This window comes from Natator depressus, chromosome 1 (assembly GCF_965152275.1).
Source record: "Natator depressus isolate rNatDep1 chromosome 1, rNatDep2.hap1, whole genome shotgun sequence".
In the NCBI taxonomy this organism is placed as follows: Eukaryota; Metazoa; Chordata; order Testudines; family Cheloniidae; genus Natator; species Natator depressus.
The window spans coordinates 88,882,394-88,901,689 of record NC_134234.1 but is presented as its reverse complement, the minus strand read 5'-3'; positions in this window follow the sequence as shown (position 1 = coordinate 88,901,689).

Genomic DNA, 19,296 nt, shown 5'->3' with positions numbered 1-19,296 from the left:
ATGCACTTCTCCCACAAAATCAGAGAAGACTTTAAAGACAGATATGCAAGCCTATGTACATTGGATTGTAAAGTCAATGCCCATAGCTAAGAGGAAATGAAGAATAAGAGAGGAAATGGAGAGAGATGAATTGTTGGGAATCCTTAAAGAAGTGATAATTAAAGGGTGGCTTGAAGAAATAAGCATTTGCTGTCCAAGTATAAGATATGATTGGAACTGCAGACATTAAACTTATTGGGACGGATGGGGTGATTTTCAAAGGCAGTAAGGCTGTAATTCCAACAAGCCTCTGAAAAGAATTGCTACAGAAGATCCAGGTTCATTTAGGAATTGAGAAGTGCAAACAATGAACACGAGACATGTTGTACTGGCCATGGATCAATCACAACATCACTAATGTGGTAGGAAACTGCTTTTCCTACTTGAAATACAAGCCATGCCAACAGACAGAGCCACTGAGACTTTATCAAAGTCCACAAAGGCCTTGTGAGAAGGTAGACATCAATTTATTTACCTGGCAATCAAAGGATTATTTAATAGTCACAGATTATTATTCTCTGTATCCAGAAATTTGCACACTGCACAGTACTAATAGTAAGTCAGTGATAGCCAGCATGAAGGGAATCTTCTACAGACATGGAGGTGAAGTCTTTAGTGATAATGGGCCACAATTTTCCAGTGCAGATTTTAGGCAATTTGCCCTAGATTGGGATCAAAAAATATTTTCATCACAAAATATCAAGTCTGGATTACCCTCAATTAAATGGACTTGTGGAAAGGTTATGAAAAACACTTTAGACAATGGGGGTGATTTGATAAATCTTTATTGGCTTACCGAAGCTCACCCCTGGAGAATGGCTTTTCTCCAGCTCAGCTGTTAATGAGAAGAAGGATCAGATCTAATTTACCAATTATTGATAACCTGCTGAAATATCATAACAATGAAACCATACAGAAGATGGAAGAAAATCAGAAGTGTAAACAGAAATATTATTTTGACAACAGGACCTATGGTCTCTTATCTCTTAACCCAGATGATGGAGTGTGCCTGAGGAATCACACCTCTAATACTTAGGGCCAAAAGGGTACCATTAAAGAACAACTGCATCCAAGATCTTATGTAGTTTAGACAGACCAGGGGACATATTTCAATGTAAGCAAAGGGATCTATGAGTAATCCCAGAAACTGTCAACACATTGACAGCTGGCGTGGACTCTGCCATTTCCCATCTGACGGATCCATTATCATCAAAACACAAAGGAGAAACTGCCAAGGAACAAGAGAACAACTCAGACTCTAATAAAAGCCTGGTACTGAGAGGATCAGAGCTGGAGATTAAACATCCTGAAAGACTCATAGAGACTTGCTAACCTGCCTGGAGAAGTGTATTTGAGGAAAGTGAGTGGTAAAGACTCATTCCAGAGTGATGTGCTCATAACCTAATCTCTCTAGGTGACTGACACATTGGATTTATAGAAATGTATTAGATGGTTTGAGAACTTAATGTATGTGTTATTAGATAGTTGTTAACTATTTATATGTAGGAATATAAGAGTTCAGAATATAAGTGAATGCATAGTTCTTTGCTTTTAGTATTTATATAGGAAGTACATGCCAGATTGTTGAATAAAATGACTGCTATCTCTTTCATACTGGTTTAAAGTGTGTAACAAGCCTTTCCATTTTTGAACCCTGGGAGGATGGTAACCCATCTGGCTAAGTGGCAGGCAATCTGCTGCCACTTAAGCAGATGGATAAACTGGGAATAGAGCTATAGTTATATTTTACTTTAATGTTAAATCGGAAGACTTTAATCTAATCAGTCTATCTTCATATACAGAATTTGTACAGAGAACACTGGGATTAGTTCCCAAATACTATGGAGATGGGTGACACAAAGAGGGGCAGGCGGAGGCATAATTCCTTTTCTGTGTCAATCCTGGGTGCAGCAGATGCACATTCTGCTTTACACAGGGCTTGTATCAAAGCCATTATCTAGTTCACTGTGATTTGATGGATGTGAGCTCTATATTCTAGTAGTCCAATAAAATTTACTAATCCATGGTGAGTGTTCAAGAAATGTTCAATGCTCAATTCAATGTACTGAATGCTCTTTAAGTTACCTAAAAGGTTAATCCAACACAATCAACAAAAATTACACCTTTCCAAGACTAGACTGAGGTCAGGTCAGGCTGCATAACAACTTGCTATCATAATGACAGTAGTCAGTACCATCTGCAACTGGCCAAAGCCTCAAGAATTGCTAATGGCTTTGGAGAGATCCACACCTGGGGAGCATAGTGGGATCCTCAATGGAGGAAATGTCATCAAAAGGTAGGAGAGTTAAGCCACAATTTAACAAATGACAGCCACAAAATAGAGGTAAGGCAATGGTAAATTAGTCTCTGTATTTTCTCCTATGAATCATCAGAGTAGTAACATGGAATATTAGAAGTATATAAAAGGGAATTGTTGCCAAAGAATTAGAAAGATATAAGATAGATATGTGTGGAATGTCAGAGCTGCAATGGAATGAGAGGGATCATTTCATGATGATGAATGGGTATGTAGTGTACTGCTCAAGTTTGGAGAAAATGACAGAAAATGGGGTTACACGTATGCAAGGAGACATCAAAGTGTGTGCTTGCATGCAATACATTCAGTGATATAATCTTTACAATTCGTCTTTGAGTGAAGTTATTTACTATGTAAACCATACTGGTTTACACCCCTACAAAAGCAGCTGATGAAAATGCAGTTGCTGAGTTCTCTGAACAGTTTGAAGAGACACTTGTTAAAACACTACGCAAAGACATCACCCTTATAGTTGGAGATTTGAACACAAAAGCTGGAGCTGTAAGCTGTCATAAAGAATTAATGAGAAACAATGGTCTGAGTTTACAAAATGAGAGAGGCAGGTGTTAGTTGACTTCTGCAGCTCTAATAATCTGGTCATTACAAACATCTTCACCCAAATTCCAAGGTTTATACAAATGGAGGTATCTGATGGCATCACAAAAAACAAAAAGGACTATGCAATGATACAGGAACACTTGAGATCAAGTGTCCAATAGATAAAGACTTTCCCTGAGTTCAGAGTAAGGGTCACACCATTAACTTTTAGCTTCAAAGATAAAATTATAACTTAAAATAAAAGATGTTCAGCAGGTCCATTCTGTCTGAATTTGTCCAAAAAAAATACAATTAAATTACATAACTTCTGTAAAGAAAAGGTTTAATTCATTGTCCCAGGTGGAAGAGAACAATCCAAATGAACTTTGGGGTAAAATGAAAGTGATCACACCTGAAGCTGCCAAGGCATGCATTCCAAAAAAGTCAGCATTAGACCATACCATGATTAATGGAGAAGGTGCTTGAGTGAAAGGACATGGCTTGGAGACTGAAGAATGCAAGGACTTGAGCAGGGAGATTCAAAGCTGATTAGATGAGACAAAAATGAGTACATGAGGGCAAAATGTGAGGAGTTTTTAAAAAAAGTAATACAGAAGTCATGTTCAGTGGTCAGACTTCTTAGTAAAAAGTTTTCCCCATGACCAAGCATAATAAAAAAATCGCAATGACAGAGTTCTTAATGAAGGTGACGATATCCAATGCGGGTGGAGAGTATACTGTGCCAGTCTGTATGGCTCATCAGAGCAATTTACAATACAGGATCACAGAAAAGAGAATACTGAGCCAGAGCCATCAATCCTGAGAGAGGAAGTGCTGCTTGCTATTATGAAAATGAAGCCTAGGAAAGCACTTGGGGTATAAAACATACCAGAAGAATTGCTAAAAGCAATTGGTGACCATGGTCTGTATCTCAAGTGGAAAGTTTGCCACACGGTATGGATGACTAGAAATTAACCAGATGAAGGGAATCTTTCTGCCTTTACCAAATACAGATAATATAACAGAGTGCAGTACCATACCAGCTACTTGCTGTTGCCCTAGTAAATGCTTCTGTACATAATCCAGTATTCCAGAAAGAGAATGATAGAAGCAGAACTACCACCACAACAAGTTTGCTTCAAGGAGGGATGAGGCAGATGTGATCAAATCACAAATATCTGTCAAATCACTGAAAAATTCAGAGAGTATAATGAAAAAAATAATCAATAGGTGATTGACTAATCTAAACTGTTTGATACTGTCTGACATGACTGTCTCTGGAGGATACTGGCAGACTTGAGGATTCCAGAGCACCTCGTTGAACTAATTGCAAGTCTCTACTGTCAACAATAGACCATGGTGTGGACAGCACTGGGTGGCAGAAAGTGTTTTTCCATTGGGCAGGGGGTGAAACAAGAGTTAATTCTATCCCCAAGTCTTTTCAACATGTATACAGAATTTATTATGAGACAAGCACTGGAAGGTTTTGATAAAGTGGAAGAAGCTGGGATTTCCATTGGTGGGCACTTCTTAATCAGCCTCAGATATATTGATGATATGATGCTCTTTGCTGCAACAATCAAGGCAATGCAACAAAGTGCAATGTTGGAGTCTGTGAAAATAGTTAGTGAGGAATACAGATTATTCCTGAATTTTGTAAAAACAAAATGCATGTGCATGTTGATGTGCTTAATAATAACAGAATGCAAGCATACAACATAATTAATGGGCAAGCTGTAGAGCCAATAGATTAATTTAGTTATCTGGGATCATACATATGCACCAAGAAGGCTGCTATAAAGAAATTAGAACATGACTAGCTATGTCTCTTTGAGCCACGGCTTTCCATTAAGAATGTGTGGAAAAATTCTTGCATCTCAACATTTACAAGTGTTTTGTTGATGAAAAAGATTATTTTTTTCCATAGCAACTTATGGATGTGAATCCTGGTGCTGACAAGAAGAAAATTGAAGCCTTACAGATGTGGCACTCATGAAGACTTTTGTGCATATCCTAGACAGAAAAAAAGGCCAATATTGTATTAGAAATATTATTACTGGTTAGAAATGGACTCTGCTCTTGGATATCAACCTGCACAAATTTATCTGTTTTGGTCATATCAGGATAGAGATGGACATCACCTTGAGGAAGTTATTGTGGAAGGAACGATGTGGGTCATTGCAGTTGGGGATGACCAGCTAGGAGATGGCTAGATCGTGTGCAGCAGATCACCGGGACTTCTGTTGCTGAGTGTGTGCAGTTAGCAATAGACCAAAAAGGCTTCTTAAAATTCAGTTATGTTATTACTGCTATTCAGACATGAATACATGGACTTTACTTAGTTACTTATTAGATTGCATTTATTTTACCGATTGTCTATGACTGTACTAGTTAATATTTTGATTCAACAACTATTTTCAATTTGAATTTAATTACTTATTTTTTGTTACGAAGAACTAGGTCAGAAGGGATGCAGAGACCATGCTGCTTCTTTGTTTCCTTGTGTTCTGTTGTACATTTTATAGCTACACTTTAATTAATTGAAATGTTTGTCAAGTATATCTGTCTGAATAATTCTTCCTCCACTACCAAAGAAAATACTGGGTAGAGTATTTTCCAAAATTATATTTTGAAGACGATTCTGATAATTTCAGCATTCCTTGTTTGATTTAGTGATTCTGTCTCATTACAAAACATCTGCACTGTGTGTTTATCTGAATTCGTAACCTTTTTTGACTTTGTTGTCAAACACAGGGGACTGGTTCACCATGGTTTTACTTCAGTTTGACACGGATATAACACCACTGAAATCTGATGTAAAACCAAAATAACAGTGATGAATCATGTCAATGACCTTTTGCCAAACACATTAATCATCTTATGAAACTACTCTGCTAGTCCTTCTTGAGTTACTTCTATTAACTCCACACATCACTTCTGATAACTCTCTACATCTGCTGGAACTCCTACTCAGAGTTTTCTTCCCCTGGAATTTTATTAGTTGTTGGTACTTCTCTTGCTTTGGCATATAATTGGTATTAATATAATCACTTTCTATAAACATTCTGTGTATGTGATAGTGTTTGGTTCACCTGAGTTGTTAGACTCAGTACTTATTATTCATTTGTACTGCAATGCCTAGAGGCCATTAATCAAGGTACTGTACAAAAAAATAGCAAAAATGGTAGTCCCCATCACAAAGATGTTACAATCTAATTCGATACTAGAATACTTGTATGAACTGACACAAGAGAAAAGGAGTACTTGTGGCACCTTAGAGACTAACCAATTTATTTGAGCATAAGCTTTCGTGAGCTACAGCTAACTTCATCGGTAGCTCACGAAAGCTTATGCTCAAATAAATTGGTTAGTCTCTAAGGTGCCACAAGTACTCCTTTTCTTTTTGCGAATACAGACTAACACGGCTGTTACTCTGAAACCTGACACAAGAGAGTACCTCACGTCCTGCTTGCAACATAGAGTTGCATTTATTATAAGGTACACATTTGCATATGTATTGCTGATAGGGTTTGAGCTTTTTTTAGAATATCCTGTGCACCCACTGTCTGAAAAATCAAGGTCCTTATGGTGTCTCAGATTCCATACCAAAAAATTGAGGCATCCCAAATCTCTACTCACTTCTTAAGGTGTTGAAATAGCTTGCCATGGTGTGTGGGTCATAATGGATGAAGATGGGAAGGAAAGTATCCTGTTTACCAGTATAGGAGACCCATTCCTTTCACGTGTGAAATTTAGAGTACCTCCTATCTGATTCTGAATTCATATAATGGCCAATGTGCTAAAATCATAGTTGGAAAAATATGTTTTTATTTCCTCAAACAGCATTAGCAGTTCTAAATATCAAAGATATAACAGATGAATAAGACAAAGAAATTGAAGAAGAGGAGATATTGAAGATGATATAACAATAAAGTGAGAATAGCATTGTACAAGAATTAAGATTCAGCTCACCACCAACTTTGCCATTGTCAGAGAAACTATTTTCCATCACCCTGAACTCAAACTTATAGCTATGGAAAGTCCTCCTGGGTAACCTCACTAAATCTCTATATTATAAGGACTTTTCTGCTCAGCAGCATATGAACTATAAGCCACCCACCCTTATCAACTGGTAGGGGAACTTGATGGGGCCATCAGCAAAAGGAGAACAGTCCCAGCAGCAAGGGAAGGAGACATGCCACAAGGGGCACAGTTACTTTCTTCCCCTGGAAGTCTCTGGCATTCACTGACCAACTGGCTTGGGAAGGGGTGCTGATTAGCCATCATTTCCCATTTCCCTCTTTCAGCTCCATTCCAGCAAAGAAAGCATAATTCACCAGCTTCCAGCAGCAGTAGAAGCAGTCTTCAAGATGCAGAGAGATGCTGGTAAGGATTATGGGGCTCATCTCCCTAGGGTCAGAGGGTCTGCGTATGGTGTGGGGTCTATGTCCCACTGCAGGGTTTGTATCTCTGCCCCACTGGCATGGGGTTCTGCCTGTTATCAGAACAGGAGCCCCCGTAGGAAGGATTCCATGTTGACTCCCACCCTACCTCCTCAAAGGTAGGGGAGGCCAGGTATCTCATGGGGAAACTGTCTGATCCCAAAGTGGTGCAGTCGTGGTCAGGCTCCAACTGTGCCCCCCACTCACTTATGGAGGGGAAGCCTCGGAGCCACCTGGTGCCACAATGGTGGCTGGGAGTGGCACTGCTGGAGCCGAGTTTGTTGCCACATCCCCCCAATCCCCTTGCTCAAAACCTCATTGAATGCAAGAGGATGACAAGGAGTGGATGAGGACTTGGGCCTCATTCCCATAACCTGCCAAAAGTCCAGTAGGCATCCTTAGGATGCAGTGATGCGTTGTACAGTGGCGTGCAGATACTGACAGAGGGGATTGCGTACCTTGTCACTCAGGGACAAGCATGGCGGCCCACGTCAAATGATGGTAAAATCATTGTTATTAGTGGCTCATAGGTTGGGCAGCCTTCCTGACAAGAATGGGTCCCTCTCAGATGAGGGGGTGACACTCAGGCTTTGGGTGGGACTGATATCCTGAAAAGGAATATGCCAAGTAGCATCATTCCTAACAAAACACACCCAGGAGACCTGGCAGCTAGCGCCCAGAGAGCTTATGCAGGTGTTTCTGGTGTGACAACTAAACTGTGCTGCATATTGTAAACAGATACTTGGCTAAGACTGCTTGGGTAATGAGGCTGGTCAGGGACTTTATTTTATACCCCCTATGGTTTAACATCTTTTTTCATAAAGTGGATGTCCTGGGAGAGGCTCTCAATTTCAGGATGACCGATACCAGGAACCTACCCTGTTGGTCAGCAGGGATCTGTGGAACTTGGCTCATGACAGCTGTAGGACTAGTAAAGACTCAGTTGACCCATGGTTTATGTGGGCCTATAAGCTGTTCAGAATTCACAGAATTTAGGGCACAAGAAGGTCTTCACCACGAAAACAATGAGGAGTCCGGTGGCAAATGAAGTGTATAAATAAAATTAGGAAGGCCAAAAAAGAATTTGAAGAACAGTTAGCCAAAGACTCAAAAAGGATTTTTTTTTAAAGTACATCAGAAGCAGGAAGCCTGCTAAACAACCAGTGGGGCCACTGGATGATCAAGGTGCTAAAGGATCACTCAAGGACAATAAGGCCATTAAGGAGACACTAAATGAATTCTTTGCATCGGTCTTCACAGCTGAGGATATGAGGGCGATTCCAAGACCTGAGCCATTCTTTTTAGGTGACAGATCTGAGGAAGTGTCCCAGACTGAAGTGTCATTATAGGAGGTTTTGGGACAAATTGATAAATTAAACAGCAATAAGTCACCAGGACCAGATGGTATACACCCAAGAGTTCTGAAGGAACTCAGATGTGAAATTGCAGAACTACTAACTGTAGTCTGTAACCTATCATTTAAAACATCTTCTGTACCAGACAACTGGAGGATAGCTAATGTGATGCCAATTTTTAAAAAGAGCTCCAGAGGTGATCCCGGCAATTACACGCCTGTAAACCTGACTTCAGTACCGGGCAAACTGGTTGAAACTATAATAAAGAACAATATTTTCAGACGTATAGATGAACATAATTTATTGAGGAAGAGTCAACATGATTTTAGTAAAGTGAAATCATGCCTCAATAATCTACTAGAATTCTTTGAGGAGGGTCAAAAAGCATGTGTACAAGGGGGATCCAGTGTATATAGTGTACTTAGATTTTCAGAAAGCTCTTGACAAGGTCCCTCACCAAAGGCTCTTATGCAATATAAGCTGCCATGGGATAAGAGGGAAGGTGCTCTCATGGACTGGTAACTGGTTAAAAGATAGGAAACAAAGGGTAGGTATAAATGATCAGTTTTCAGAATGGAGAGAGGTAAATAGTGGTGTTCCCCTAGGGGTCTGTTCTGGGACCAGTCAACATATTCATAAATGATCTGGAAAAAGGAGTAAACAGTGAGGTGGCAAAATTTTCAGATGATACAAAACTACTCCATGTCTAGTTGGCAGCCGGTGTCAAGTGGAGTGCCCCAGGGGTTGGTCCTGGGGCCGGTTTTGTTCAATATCTTCATAAATGATCTGGAGGATGGTGTGGATTGCACTCTCAGCAAATTTGCAGATGATACTAAACTGGGAGGAGTGGTAGATACGCTGGAGGGGAGGGATAGGATACAGAAGGACCTAGACAAATTGGAGGATTGGGCCAAAAGAAATCTGATGAGGTTCAATAAGGATAAGTGCAGGGTCCTGCACTTAGGATGGAAGAATCCAATGCACCGCTACAGACTAGGGACCGAATGGCTAGGCAGCAGTTCTGCGGAAAAGGACCTAGGGGTGACAGTGGACGAGAAGCTGGATATGAGTCAGTGTGCCCTTGTTGCCAAGAAGGCCAATGGCATTTTGGGATGTATAAGTAGGGGCATAGCCACCAGATCGAGGGACGTGATCGTTCCCCTCTATTCGACACTGGTGAGGCCTCATCTGGAGTACTGTGTCCAGTTTTGGGCCCCACACTACAAGAAGGATGTGGATAAATTGGAGAGAGTCCAGCGAAGGGCAACAAAAATGATTAGGGGTCTAGAGCACATGACTTATGAGGAGAGGCTGAGGGAGCTGGGATTGTTTAGTCTGCAGAAGAGAAGAATGAGGGGGGATTTGATAGCTGCTTTCAACTACCTGAAAGGGGGTTCCAAAGAGGATGGCTCTAGACTGTTCTCAATGGTAGCAGATGACAGAACGAGGAGTAATGGTCTCAAGTTGCAATGGGGGAGGTTTAGATTGGATATTAGGAAAAACTTTTTCACTAAGAGGGTGGTGAAACACTGGAATGCGTTACCTAGGGAGGTGGTAGAATCTCCTTCCTTAGAGGTTTTTAAGGTCAGGCTTGACAAAGCCCTGGCTGGGATGATTTAACTGGGAATTGGTCCTGCTTCGAGCAGGGGGTTGGACTAGATGACCTTCTGGGGTCCCTTCCAACCCTGATATTCTATGATTCTATGATACTAAAGACAGTTAAGACCCAGACAGACTGCAAAGAGCTATAAAAGGATCTCTCAAAACTGAGAGACTGGGCAACAAAATAGCAGATTAAATTTAATGTTTATAAATGCAAAATAATGCACATTGGAAAGCATAATCCCAATTATACATATACAATGATGGGGTCTAAATTAGTTATTACTACTCAGGAAAGAGATCTGGGAGTCATTGTGGATAGTTCTCTGAAAACATACACTCAATGTGCAGCAGCAGTCAAAAAATGCTGGGAATAATTAAGAAAGGGATAGATAATAAGACAGAAAATATCATGTTGCATCTATATAAATCCATGGTATACCCACATCTTGAATACTGTATGCAGATGTGGTCACCCCAACTCAAAAAAGATATATTGGAATTGGAAAAGGTTCAGAAAAGGGCAACAAAAATGATTAGGGGTATATCTTCCGTATAAGGAGAGATTAATAAGACCGGGACTTTTCAGCTTGGAAAACAGACGGCTAAGAGGAGATATGATTGAGGTCTATAAAATCATGACTGGTGTAGAGAAAGTAGACAGGGAAGTGTTGTTTACTACTTTTCATAACACAAGAATTAGGGGTCACCAAATGAAATTAATAAGCAGCAGGTTTAAAACAAATAAAAGGAAGTATTTCTTCACACAATGCACAGTCAACCTGTGGAACTCCTTGCCAGAGGATGTTGTGAAGGCCAAGACGATAACAGGGTTAAAAAAAGAACTAGATAAATTCATGCGGGATAGGCCCATCAATGGCTATTAGCCAGGATGGGCAGGAATGGTGTTTGCCAGAAGCTGGGAATGAGCAATAGGGGATGGATTGAAGGAATGTGCAGTTGAGCGCTTGTGACCCATAAAGGCAATGAGAGCCTTACTAAAAAATCCAGGGCCTGCTGCACACAATGATGGCAACTTCCTGACATGGTACCAATTCAGCGTGGTTCTGTGAAAAACCTGATGGTACTGCTATCTTGGCCTGGGTAGATTTGGTATTCTGAATGATCTCACCAGGGGATACTAGTCCAGCAAGAGCAAACCTAATGCCAAGTGTAAGGAGAGGTTTCTGAAGTCTCCCAAACAGAGCCACAATTCCCCTTAGAAGCTTTTGGACACCAGACAGGATGAGAGATGTGAAAAGGTTTTTCAAGGAATCATTAATTGCCTAATACATGTCCCAGTCCTATACTTTGCTGATTCAAGCAAGCCTTTTATGCTAAGTGTGTACAGCAGTGGTGGGCAACCTGCAGCCCGCAGCCTGCATGTGGCCCATCAGGGTAATCTAATTGCAGGCCGTGAGACATTTTGTTGACCTTGACCATCCACAGGCATGGCTCCCTGCAGCTCCCAGTGGCCACAGTTCAATGTTCCCGGCCAGTGGAAGCTGCGGGAAGTGGCGGCCAGCACATCCCTGCGGCCCGCTGCTTCCCACAGCTCCCATTGACCCATCAGTCATTACACATATTGAATCTATTTCCCCATGTTAAGTATCCTCACACCTTCTTGTCAACTGTCTAAATGGGCCATCTTGATTGTCACTACAAAAGCTCATCTTAATTAATTAGCCTCTTACTCTACCTTTTCATGTTCTTTGTGTGTGTATATATTATATTATATACACAGACACCATGATGTGTATATACTATATATATTATATACACATCATGGTGTCTGTGTATATAATAATGTATTCTGCAATTTCCACAGTGTGCATCCGATGAAGTGAGCTGTAGCTCACGAAAGCTCATGCTCAAATAAATTGGTTCGTCTCTAAGGTGCCACAAGTCCTCCTTTTTACAAGTCCTCCTGTTCTTTTTACTGATTTATGTGTTAACAAATGCCAAGCTGAATGCTACAGGGCAGAGATGGGCAGCCAGCTATGAGTTCAGCATTCATTACTAATCAGGGAGAAGCAATGTAGATGCAGATCATTGTTCTGGAGTGGCATTAAAAATTGCTGTGATTTCTACAGATGGAGTGACAGCTGTTTGCAGTATGACTCATCGGGAATCAGAGGTGCAAGATAGTCTTCATGGTTATGCTGCAGAAACTCTGGGCCTGCCACCTGAAAGTGTGCCATTAATCTCAGTGAATTGTATTGTGTGGGACCAATTTGCATTGCCTAGGCTCAATGCTGCTGAAAGGCACAACACAAGGCCTTTGTTTTACAATGCATGCAGTTTAACATAATTTTTCATGCAGTGTATGTCCCGGAATGGATAATGGTATTGCCGAAGCTCTATCTTGATTTCAGGATGACGGATTCTGGGAACTCACCCCACGGACCAGCAGGGATCTGCGAGTGATGCCCCAACAACTCAGAAAATTGGCTCATGACAGCTGTGGGACTAGTCAAGGACTCACTTTCTCTGTGGCCTCTGAGGGCCTCTATGGCCACCCATTCAGAGTACATGGAATTTAGGGCACAGGAAGTGCTTAATTGGGGGGCCTGTACCTACCCAGCAAGTGGTGCAAAATATAAAGTCTTTGACCCATTGCGGGTTGGCTCCCTCCAGTTTCTCTGACCAGCTGTTAGGCAGGTTTCCCAGACCCACAAGGGCATTTCATAATATGGAATCTTTTAGAAGGGTGACCAAGGAAGGCTGGCACCGGATGGATGACAGGTTACAGATAACAGAGGAAAACGGACCGGGTTCTTAAGGTCTCTATCACAGGTTTACAGCTGTGGGAGGGAAGCCATTTTGGTGAGGGCAATTTTAGAATGAATGAGCTGGTGCCTTTGGCAGCTGAGGACAGGTCCTGGCATGCATTGAACTTAAAGGATGTACGACTAGATGCAAGAGCAGTATACTTACATTTAAGCTACTCAAAAATGGACCAGAAGTGAAGCGGGGACTTGAAAGAATGTGCAGACAAACATTTGTGCCCAGTAAAAGCCTTATTAAAAATCAGGGACAGCTGCTGGGCCTGCTGTTCATACAAGATGATGGCAGCTTCCTGACAAAGTACGAGTTTGCCATGGTACTGAGAAAAACCTTGAGCTACTGCAGTCTTGATCCAGGTAGATTTGGTATTCATTCTTTCAGGAAAACGACAGTAAAGGCAGAGGCTGTGGTGGGTTTCGGCTCATGGCAGGTGCAGGTAAAAGGGCACTGGAAATCAAGGTGTTATGGGACTTATGTCTGAACCAAGGAACAGAATGTCTGTGAGTGACAAAATGTAACTAACCCAGTGCTCTTATTTGTTTCAGAAGCTACCCAGAGAGTATGCAATATTTGGATTTGCAGGCAGTCTGTAGTCCATTGGGCTCAAAGATGGCAGATAGATCTCAGCTGGACTTCAGGGCCAAAGATGTTTGCATCCAGAAGAGGCATGCAGGGGGATCAGCTCATACTACTTCTGCATTCACTGAAATGCAAGGGCTGGAGCAGACCCAGCCTGTGTGGACACGGCTAGAAAGAAAGTAAATAGGGAGGTCACCAAGATATTCTTGGAGATAGGGTCTTCAGTGATACAGCATAGGGACATCCATTACAATCGGCCGGAAGTTTTCAGAAATGATGGCATACAATTGTCAGATGGAGGTGCTGACATATGGCTATGGAATGCAATTGCGTAGTTTGGTGGGTGTTGTGATACCAGGTATTGTGGTTGGATGGGGAGTGGTGAAGCTTGTCTCTGGCACCCCCGGTGGCTGGTTTCCAGTGCAGTTAACAGAATAAAATGAACAGTTCCCAGATGTAAAAGACTAGGGATTTTGATGATGGGTCTTTGGCCCAAGTGATAGGGTGAGACCGTGTGGCCTTCGTGGGCTGAGGTCCAACCTTGTGACCCTCACAAGCCGAGGTTCTCACTCTGTTGCGCTCTCTATACCGTTGCTGTGGTGAGGCTGCTAGGACTCACAGAGAGCTATGTCCGGGAGTGTAGGCTCCAGAGAGCTTCTCATGTTATGGTTTATATGATAAGGAGCCCTGTAACCCCAGCACTGGAACTGATTAAATGCCTAGTAGAGCAGAGTATGGGTGTTGGGCAGGTAGTCCCCTCCCCTTGTGCTAAAGTTCAGTAAAAGTTGTGGCCAGCCACATAATTCTATGCAAGTGTCTGTCCTCGTTTTGCTGCTTTATCCACATCAATGTAATGTCTGGTGTAAATTTCTATAGAATAAATATATAATATGTATTTAAGCATGTGATTTTTTTTAAAAATGGATGGTTTCATTTTGTCTTCAAGGGCCTTTCCTACGGGTTCTCATGTTGCCATAAATTTCCTACTCAGAGACTTTGATTATTAAATAAAATTGAAAATAAAAAAGTGAGCCATAGATCTATACCAGCACCTAATTTGACGATTTTTCCTTCATCCTATTTACAAAAACATCATTCCGTATTTGTTTTACTTTTATGCCACTAATGTCAATTTAGGCTGTCCCCCATTTTCAATTAAAGTCAAGTGAAAGCTGCATCTCAGTGATATGCAGTTGAATAGAGGGACAAGAATCAAGGTTAAAAGAGTCCCTGAAACATTTAGTTTGTTACAATTGCTTACTTTGCTTCTCTAAGATTATATTTTTCTGCAACAGACAAGGGAGAAAAATTATAGGTGTAATACTATACAAGGTAAGATAGTAGCTGTAAACTGCAAAATGATATTCAGAAAGCTAAAAGTGCTGATCATTCAAAAATACAAGCTTTGAAGTTCTTAATATGAACAATTCCACTTCGCTACCTAGGGATTTTGCTAATAAGTATCTGTTGTTCTCCCTCTCCAAAAATGTTTTGTTTTTGTTAGAAAAGCAATTTTATTTTTAAAATGCCAATGAGAAGTAACTGGATCTGATTATGATGTAAGGCATCCACACAAACTGGGAAGTGGAAACCACATAGTGAACCTAAGTGTAATGATTTTTCATAATATCAGCAGACCATATCCTGTTTCCATGCTTGACAGTAGAACTAAGAGATACTCAGCCAGCTTAAGCCCCAGAGTCATTCCTTTGTTCTAAATGGAGTTACATCCAGGCCCATCACGTTGGCCCATTTTTTGTGAATCAGCCCCTATGTTTTTATCTCCATTTTTCTTTCATTTTGTCATATCTGATGTATTGTTACTCTTAGTTTATAGAATTTTGTCATGCTTCATAATTTGCTGTTTCTGCACTGTCACAGTTTTCATCCACAACTGGAAGTGATTGATGTTATTTGGATATATGCTACAACATTCATACATATGCGCTACTCCTGCTTTCATAAGTAATGTGTTCTCATTAATATTCTATGAACCATTGATCTATTTCAGCAGACATCACATATGTATATGCTTAATCAAACATCTATCAATTTGGAGGTAGGAAGGAGAGAACTATAGATCAATATTAATTAGACTAATTGATGGGTATAAGTAATTATTTTCCATGATGATGAGCATGTCATAGATAATATTTTATTGTTTTTTCAGTGCCTACTGAAGCTAGCAGACTTTTGTAGGACCTTGGGTCACTGTTAACTATAGCTACCTTGGGGTTGTTTTGTTTTGTTTTTGTTTCAGGTGATGCATCATTGTCCCAGTTGTTGAGGAAAATACCAGACAGTGTTTCTATTTCTTAAGCACTGTACAAACATTAACTCATTAATCCTCACATCAGCCCTGGGAGGTACATAACTAAAAAGTACCATTCCCCCTTTAAGGAGGGGGAAACTGAATCACAGGGGTTAACTGACTTTTGGAAGGGTTGTGCCAGCAAGTTGTGAAACAGCTATGGAATTTCTGGATTTGAGTCCCATTATTCCCCTGAATAATTCCATTGATGCTAGTAAGTTTTACCTCACACACACATTTCTAAAGCAGGTGCACTCAACACCCAACCTGACCCAAACCCTCAAAAACAGGAAATAGAAAGTTAAGTCACCTAAAAGGCACTTCAACCTTCCTTTCTCTACCCATTTCTGACCTTATTAGTTGTAGATGCTTGTTGTAGTAATGTGCTGGGACAGAATAATTTTGCAAAGGGGTTGACAGTTTGATAGCTTTATGAAGAGAAACACAACAAAATGTACATAAAAAATTCAGCGGGCATAAAATCTCTTTGAAATTTCATACCAATAAACAACATACTTTCTGAGGAAAAATAAGAACGTATGGTCCATTTTAAGTCCATTTTAGAACATTGTCCTACTGGGTGACACTATAAGTAAGTTCTCAGTTATTCTTTTTGGAATGGAACCCTCTTTTTAGATTTATCAGTTAGGATTTTGCTGGGGTCATCAAGAGATTGTATTATTTGCTGTGGGAATATTTTCTGCCTACATTTAGAAGTGATCATATCTAGCAACCTGTTAAGTATAGCAGGACTTTGATACTAAATAACGAAATAGCAGGCATAGATCTTTTTTCTTTTTCTTTTTTAAATTACTATTATTAAATGGGGATGAGGGAAGTGTTCAGGACTTGAAGTTGCACCATACATGGGGGGTACTGGAGCGAATGAATTCCCTGAGTGCTACTAAATGTTGTGGCTGAAGCATGTTTTGAATGTTGTGGTTGTTGTTGTTGCAAAGGAATAATGGAACATTTTGTTTGAAACAAAGGGTTTTCAAGCTTATCTAAGAGTTTTTGATCTACTAAAGGTTTTTGATGATTATGAAGGAATTTATCACCATCCAGTTCACTGTAGCTCTTCAACTTGTATATCTGCAGTTTCTGAAAAAAGTTACTGTAATGTCTCAGTAATATTCCTGTCTTTATTGAATGTTCATTTTCTTTGGTCAGGGTCCTAGTTTTAGCTATAGATTATTTGGTATATCAAACACTTGGCAAACATACAGTTCAAATGATTAATTTCACATTAACATTTGCTAACATTTGTAAAGTAATGCACATTGGAAAAAATAACCCCAATTATACATACAATATGATGGGGGCTAATTTAGCTACAACTAATCAGGAGAAAGATCTTGGAGTCATCATGGATAGTTTTCTGAAGACGTCCACGCAGTGTGCAGTGGCAGTCAGAAAAGCATACGGGATGTTAGGAATCATTAAAAAAGGGATAAAGAATAAGACGGAGAATATCTTATTGCCCCTATATAAATCCATGGTATGCCCACATCTTGAATACTGCGTACAGATGTTGTCCCCCCATCTCAAAAAAAGATATACTGGCATTCGAAAAGGTTCAGAAAAGGGCAACTAAAATGGTTAGGGTTTGGTAAGGGTCCCATATAAGGAGAGATTAAAGAGGCTAGGACTTTCCAGCTTGGAAAAGAGGAGACTAAGGGGGGGATATGGTAGAGGTATATAAAATCATGAGCAGTGTGGCAAAAGTGAATAAGGAAAAGTTATTTACTTGTCCCCATAATATAAGAATGAGGGGCCACCAAATGAAATTAATGGGTAGCAGGTTTAAAACAAATAAAAGGAAGTTCTTCTTCACTCAGCGCACAGTCAACCTGTGGAACTCCTTGCCTGAGGAGGTTGTGAAGGCTAAGACTACAGCAGGGTTTAAAAGAGAACTGGATAAATTCATGGAGGTTAAGTCCATTAATGGCTATTAGCAAGGATGGGTAAGTAATGGTGTCCCTAGCCTCTGTTTGTCAGAGAGTGGAGATGGATGGCAGGAGAGAGATCACTAGATCATTACCTGTTAGGTTCACTCCCTCTGGGGTACCTGGCATTGGCCACTGTTGGTAGACAGGATACTGGGCTGGATGGACCTTTGGTCTGACTCAGTATGGCCATTCTTATGTTCTTATGCTTGCAAAAACAACAACATAATTGGCTGTCTTTCCACTAAAGGTGGGGCATCCAATTCAGGAAAGCACTTAATCTTTTGCTTAAGTCCAGCCCTACTCAGGAAAAGCACTCTCCTGTCAGTACCCACAAGAGCAATCCATTCTTGTACTGCTGCCTGGCTGAACCACTAATGGATATTGCAAGATGTCTTGTTAAAGAAGCCATGCTGGCCTGACTTCTCAAATTTAACTTCCCACTAACAGATGTAAGTTCTGCATGGCTGTTTAGCACAGGAGGATATGCAGTCTTGAAATTCATATTGCTATCAGAAAATGTACCTACAGACGCTGCTAGTGAATGACTAAAATAAGTTGCAATGTCTGTAAAGAAATTCCTACTCTAAACGTCTCATCTCTGTCCCAGGGAGTCCCCATCATCATTTTTCCCACCAGGTCCCTATTTCCTAACAATAGGACAACAGCTGGAAATAGCAGATTGATGTGCCCACTATATCAGGGTCACATGGCATTTATCTACTCAGATTGTTATGTAATCCAAAATTATTTTTTTCACACACTGAGAAGCAGAGCAGTTAAGCAACAATGTGTTCAAACCCCAGATCAAAGTTTTGCATGAATTTATTATCCATTCACTGGCTCTGCATGAACATATCCATCCACTAGTTCCCCTAACTTTAATGTTTCTAACATATCCCTGGACTACTGGTTTTGTGCTGTTTTGGGGCAAACAGAAATCTGAATGATACTCCAGCAGCTCAAAACCTCTCACATTATTAGTGTGTGGGTTACTGTGATGTTGCACTCTATATGATTTTATAAAAATATGCTAATGAGTGTGAATATAATGTAACTGGAATATGCTTCATGCAAAAGGTCTCTTGTAAGGTATCATTACAAAGCTTATAATCTACTGAGTCTGGTCATCCTATTTGTATAAACGTATCACTCTTGTATCTGAAACTGAAATTGTATTGTATCTGAAATATGAAATATAACTCGGAAGTCCTATTGTAGTTATGCAAAGTGTGAGCCATTAATGGTGGTTTGGAATTTTAATGGCTCCCATTAACCAGGACAATTACCTGTTGATGGCTCCGTTTTACTTGTAAGTCTTCCTGTATATGTGTGGGTAATGAAGTCTTACAGTGACATGTGATCATGTCACCTGAACTGG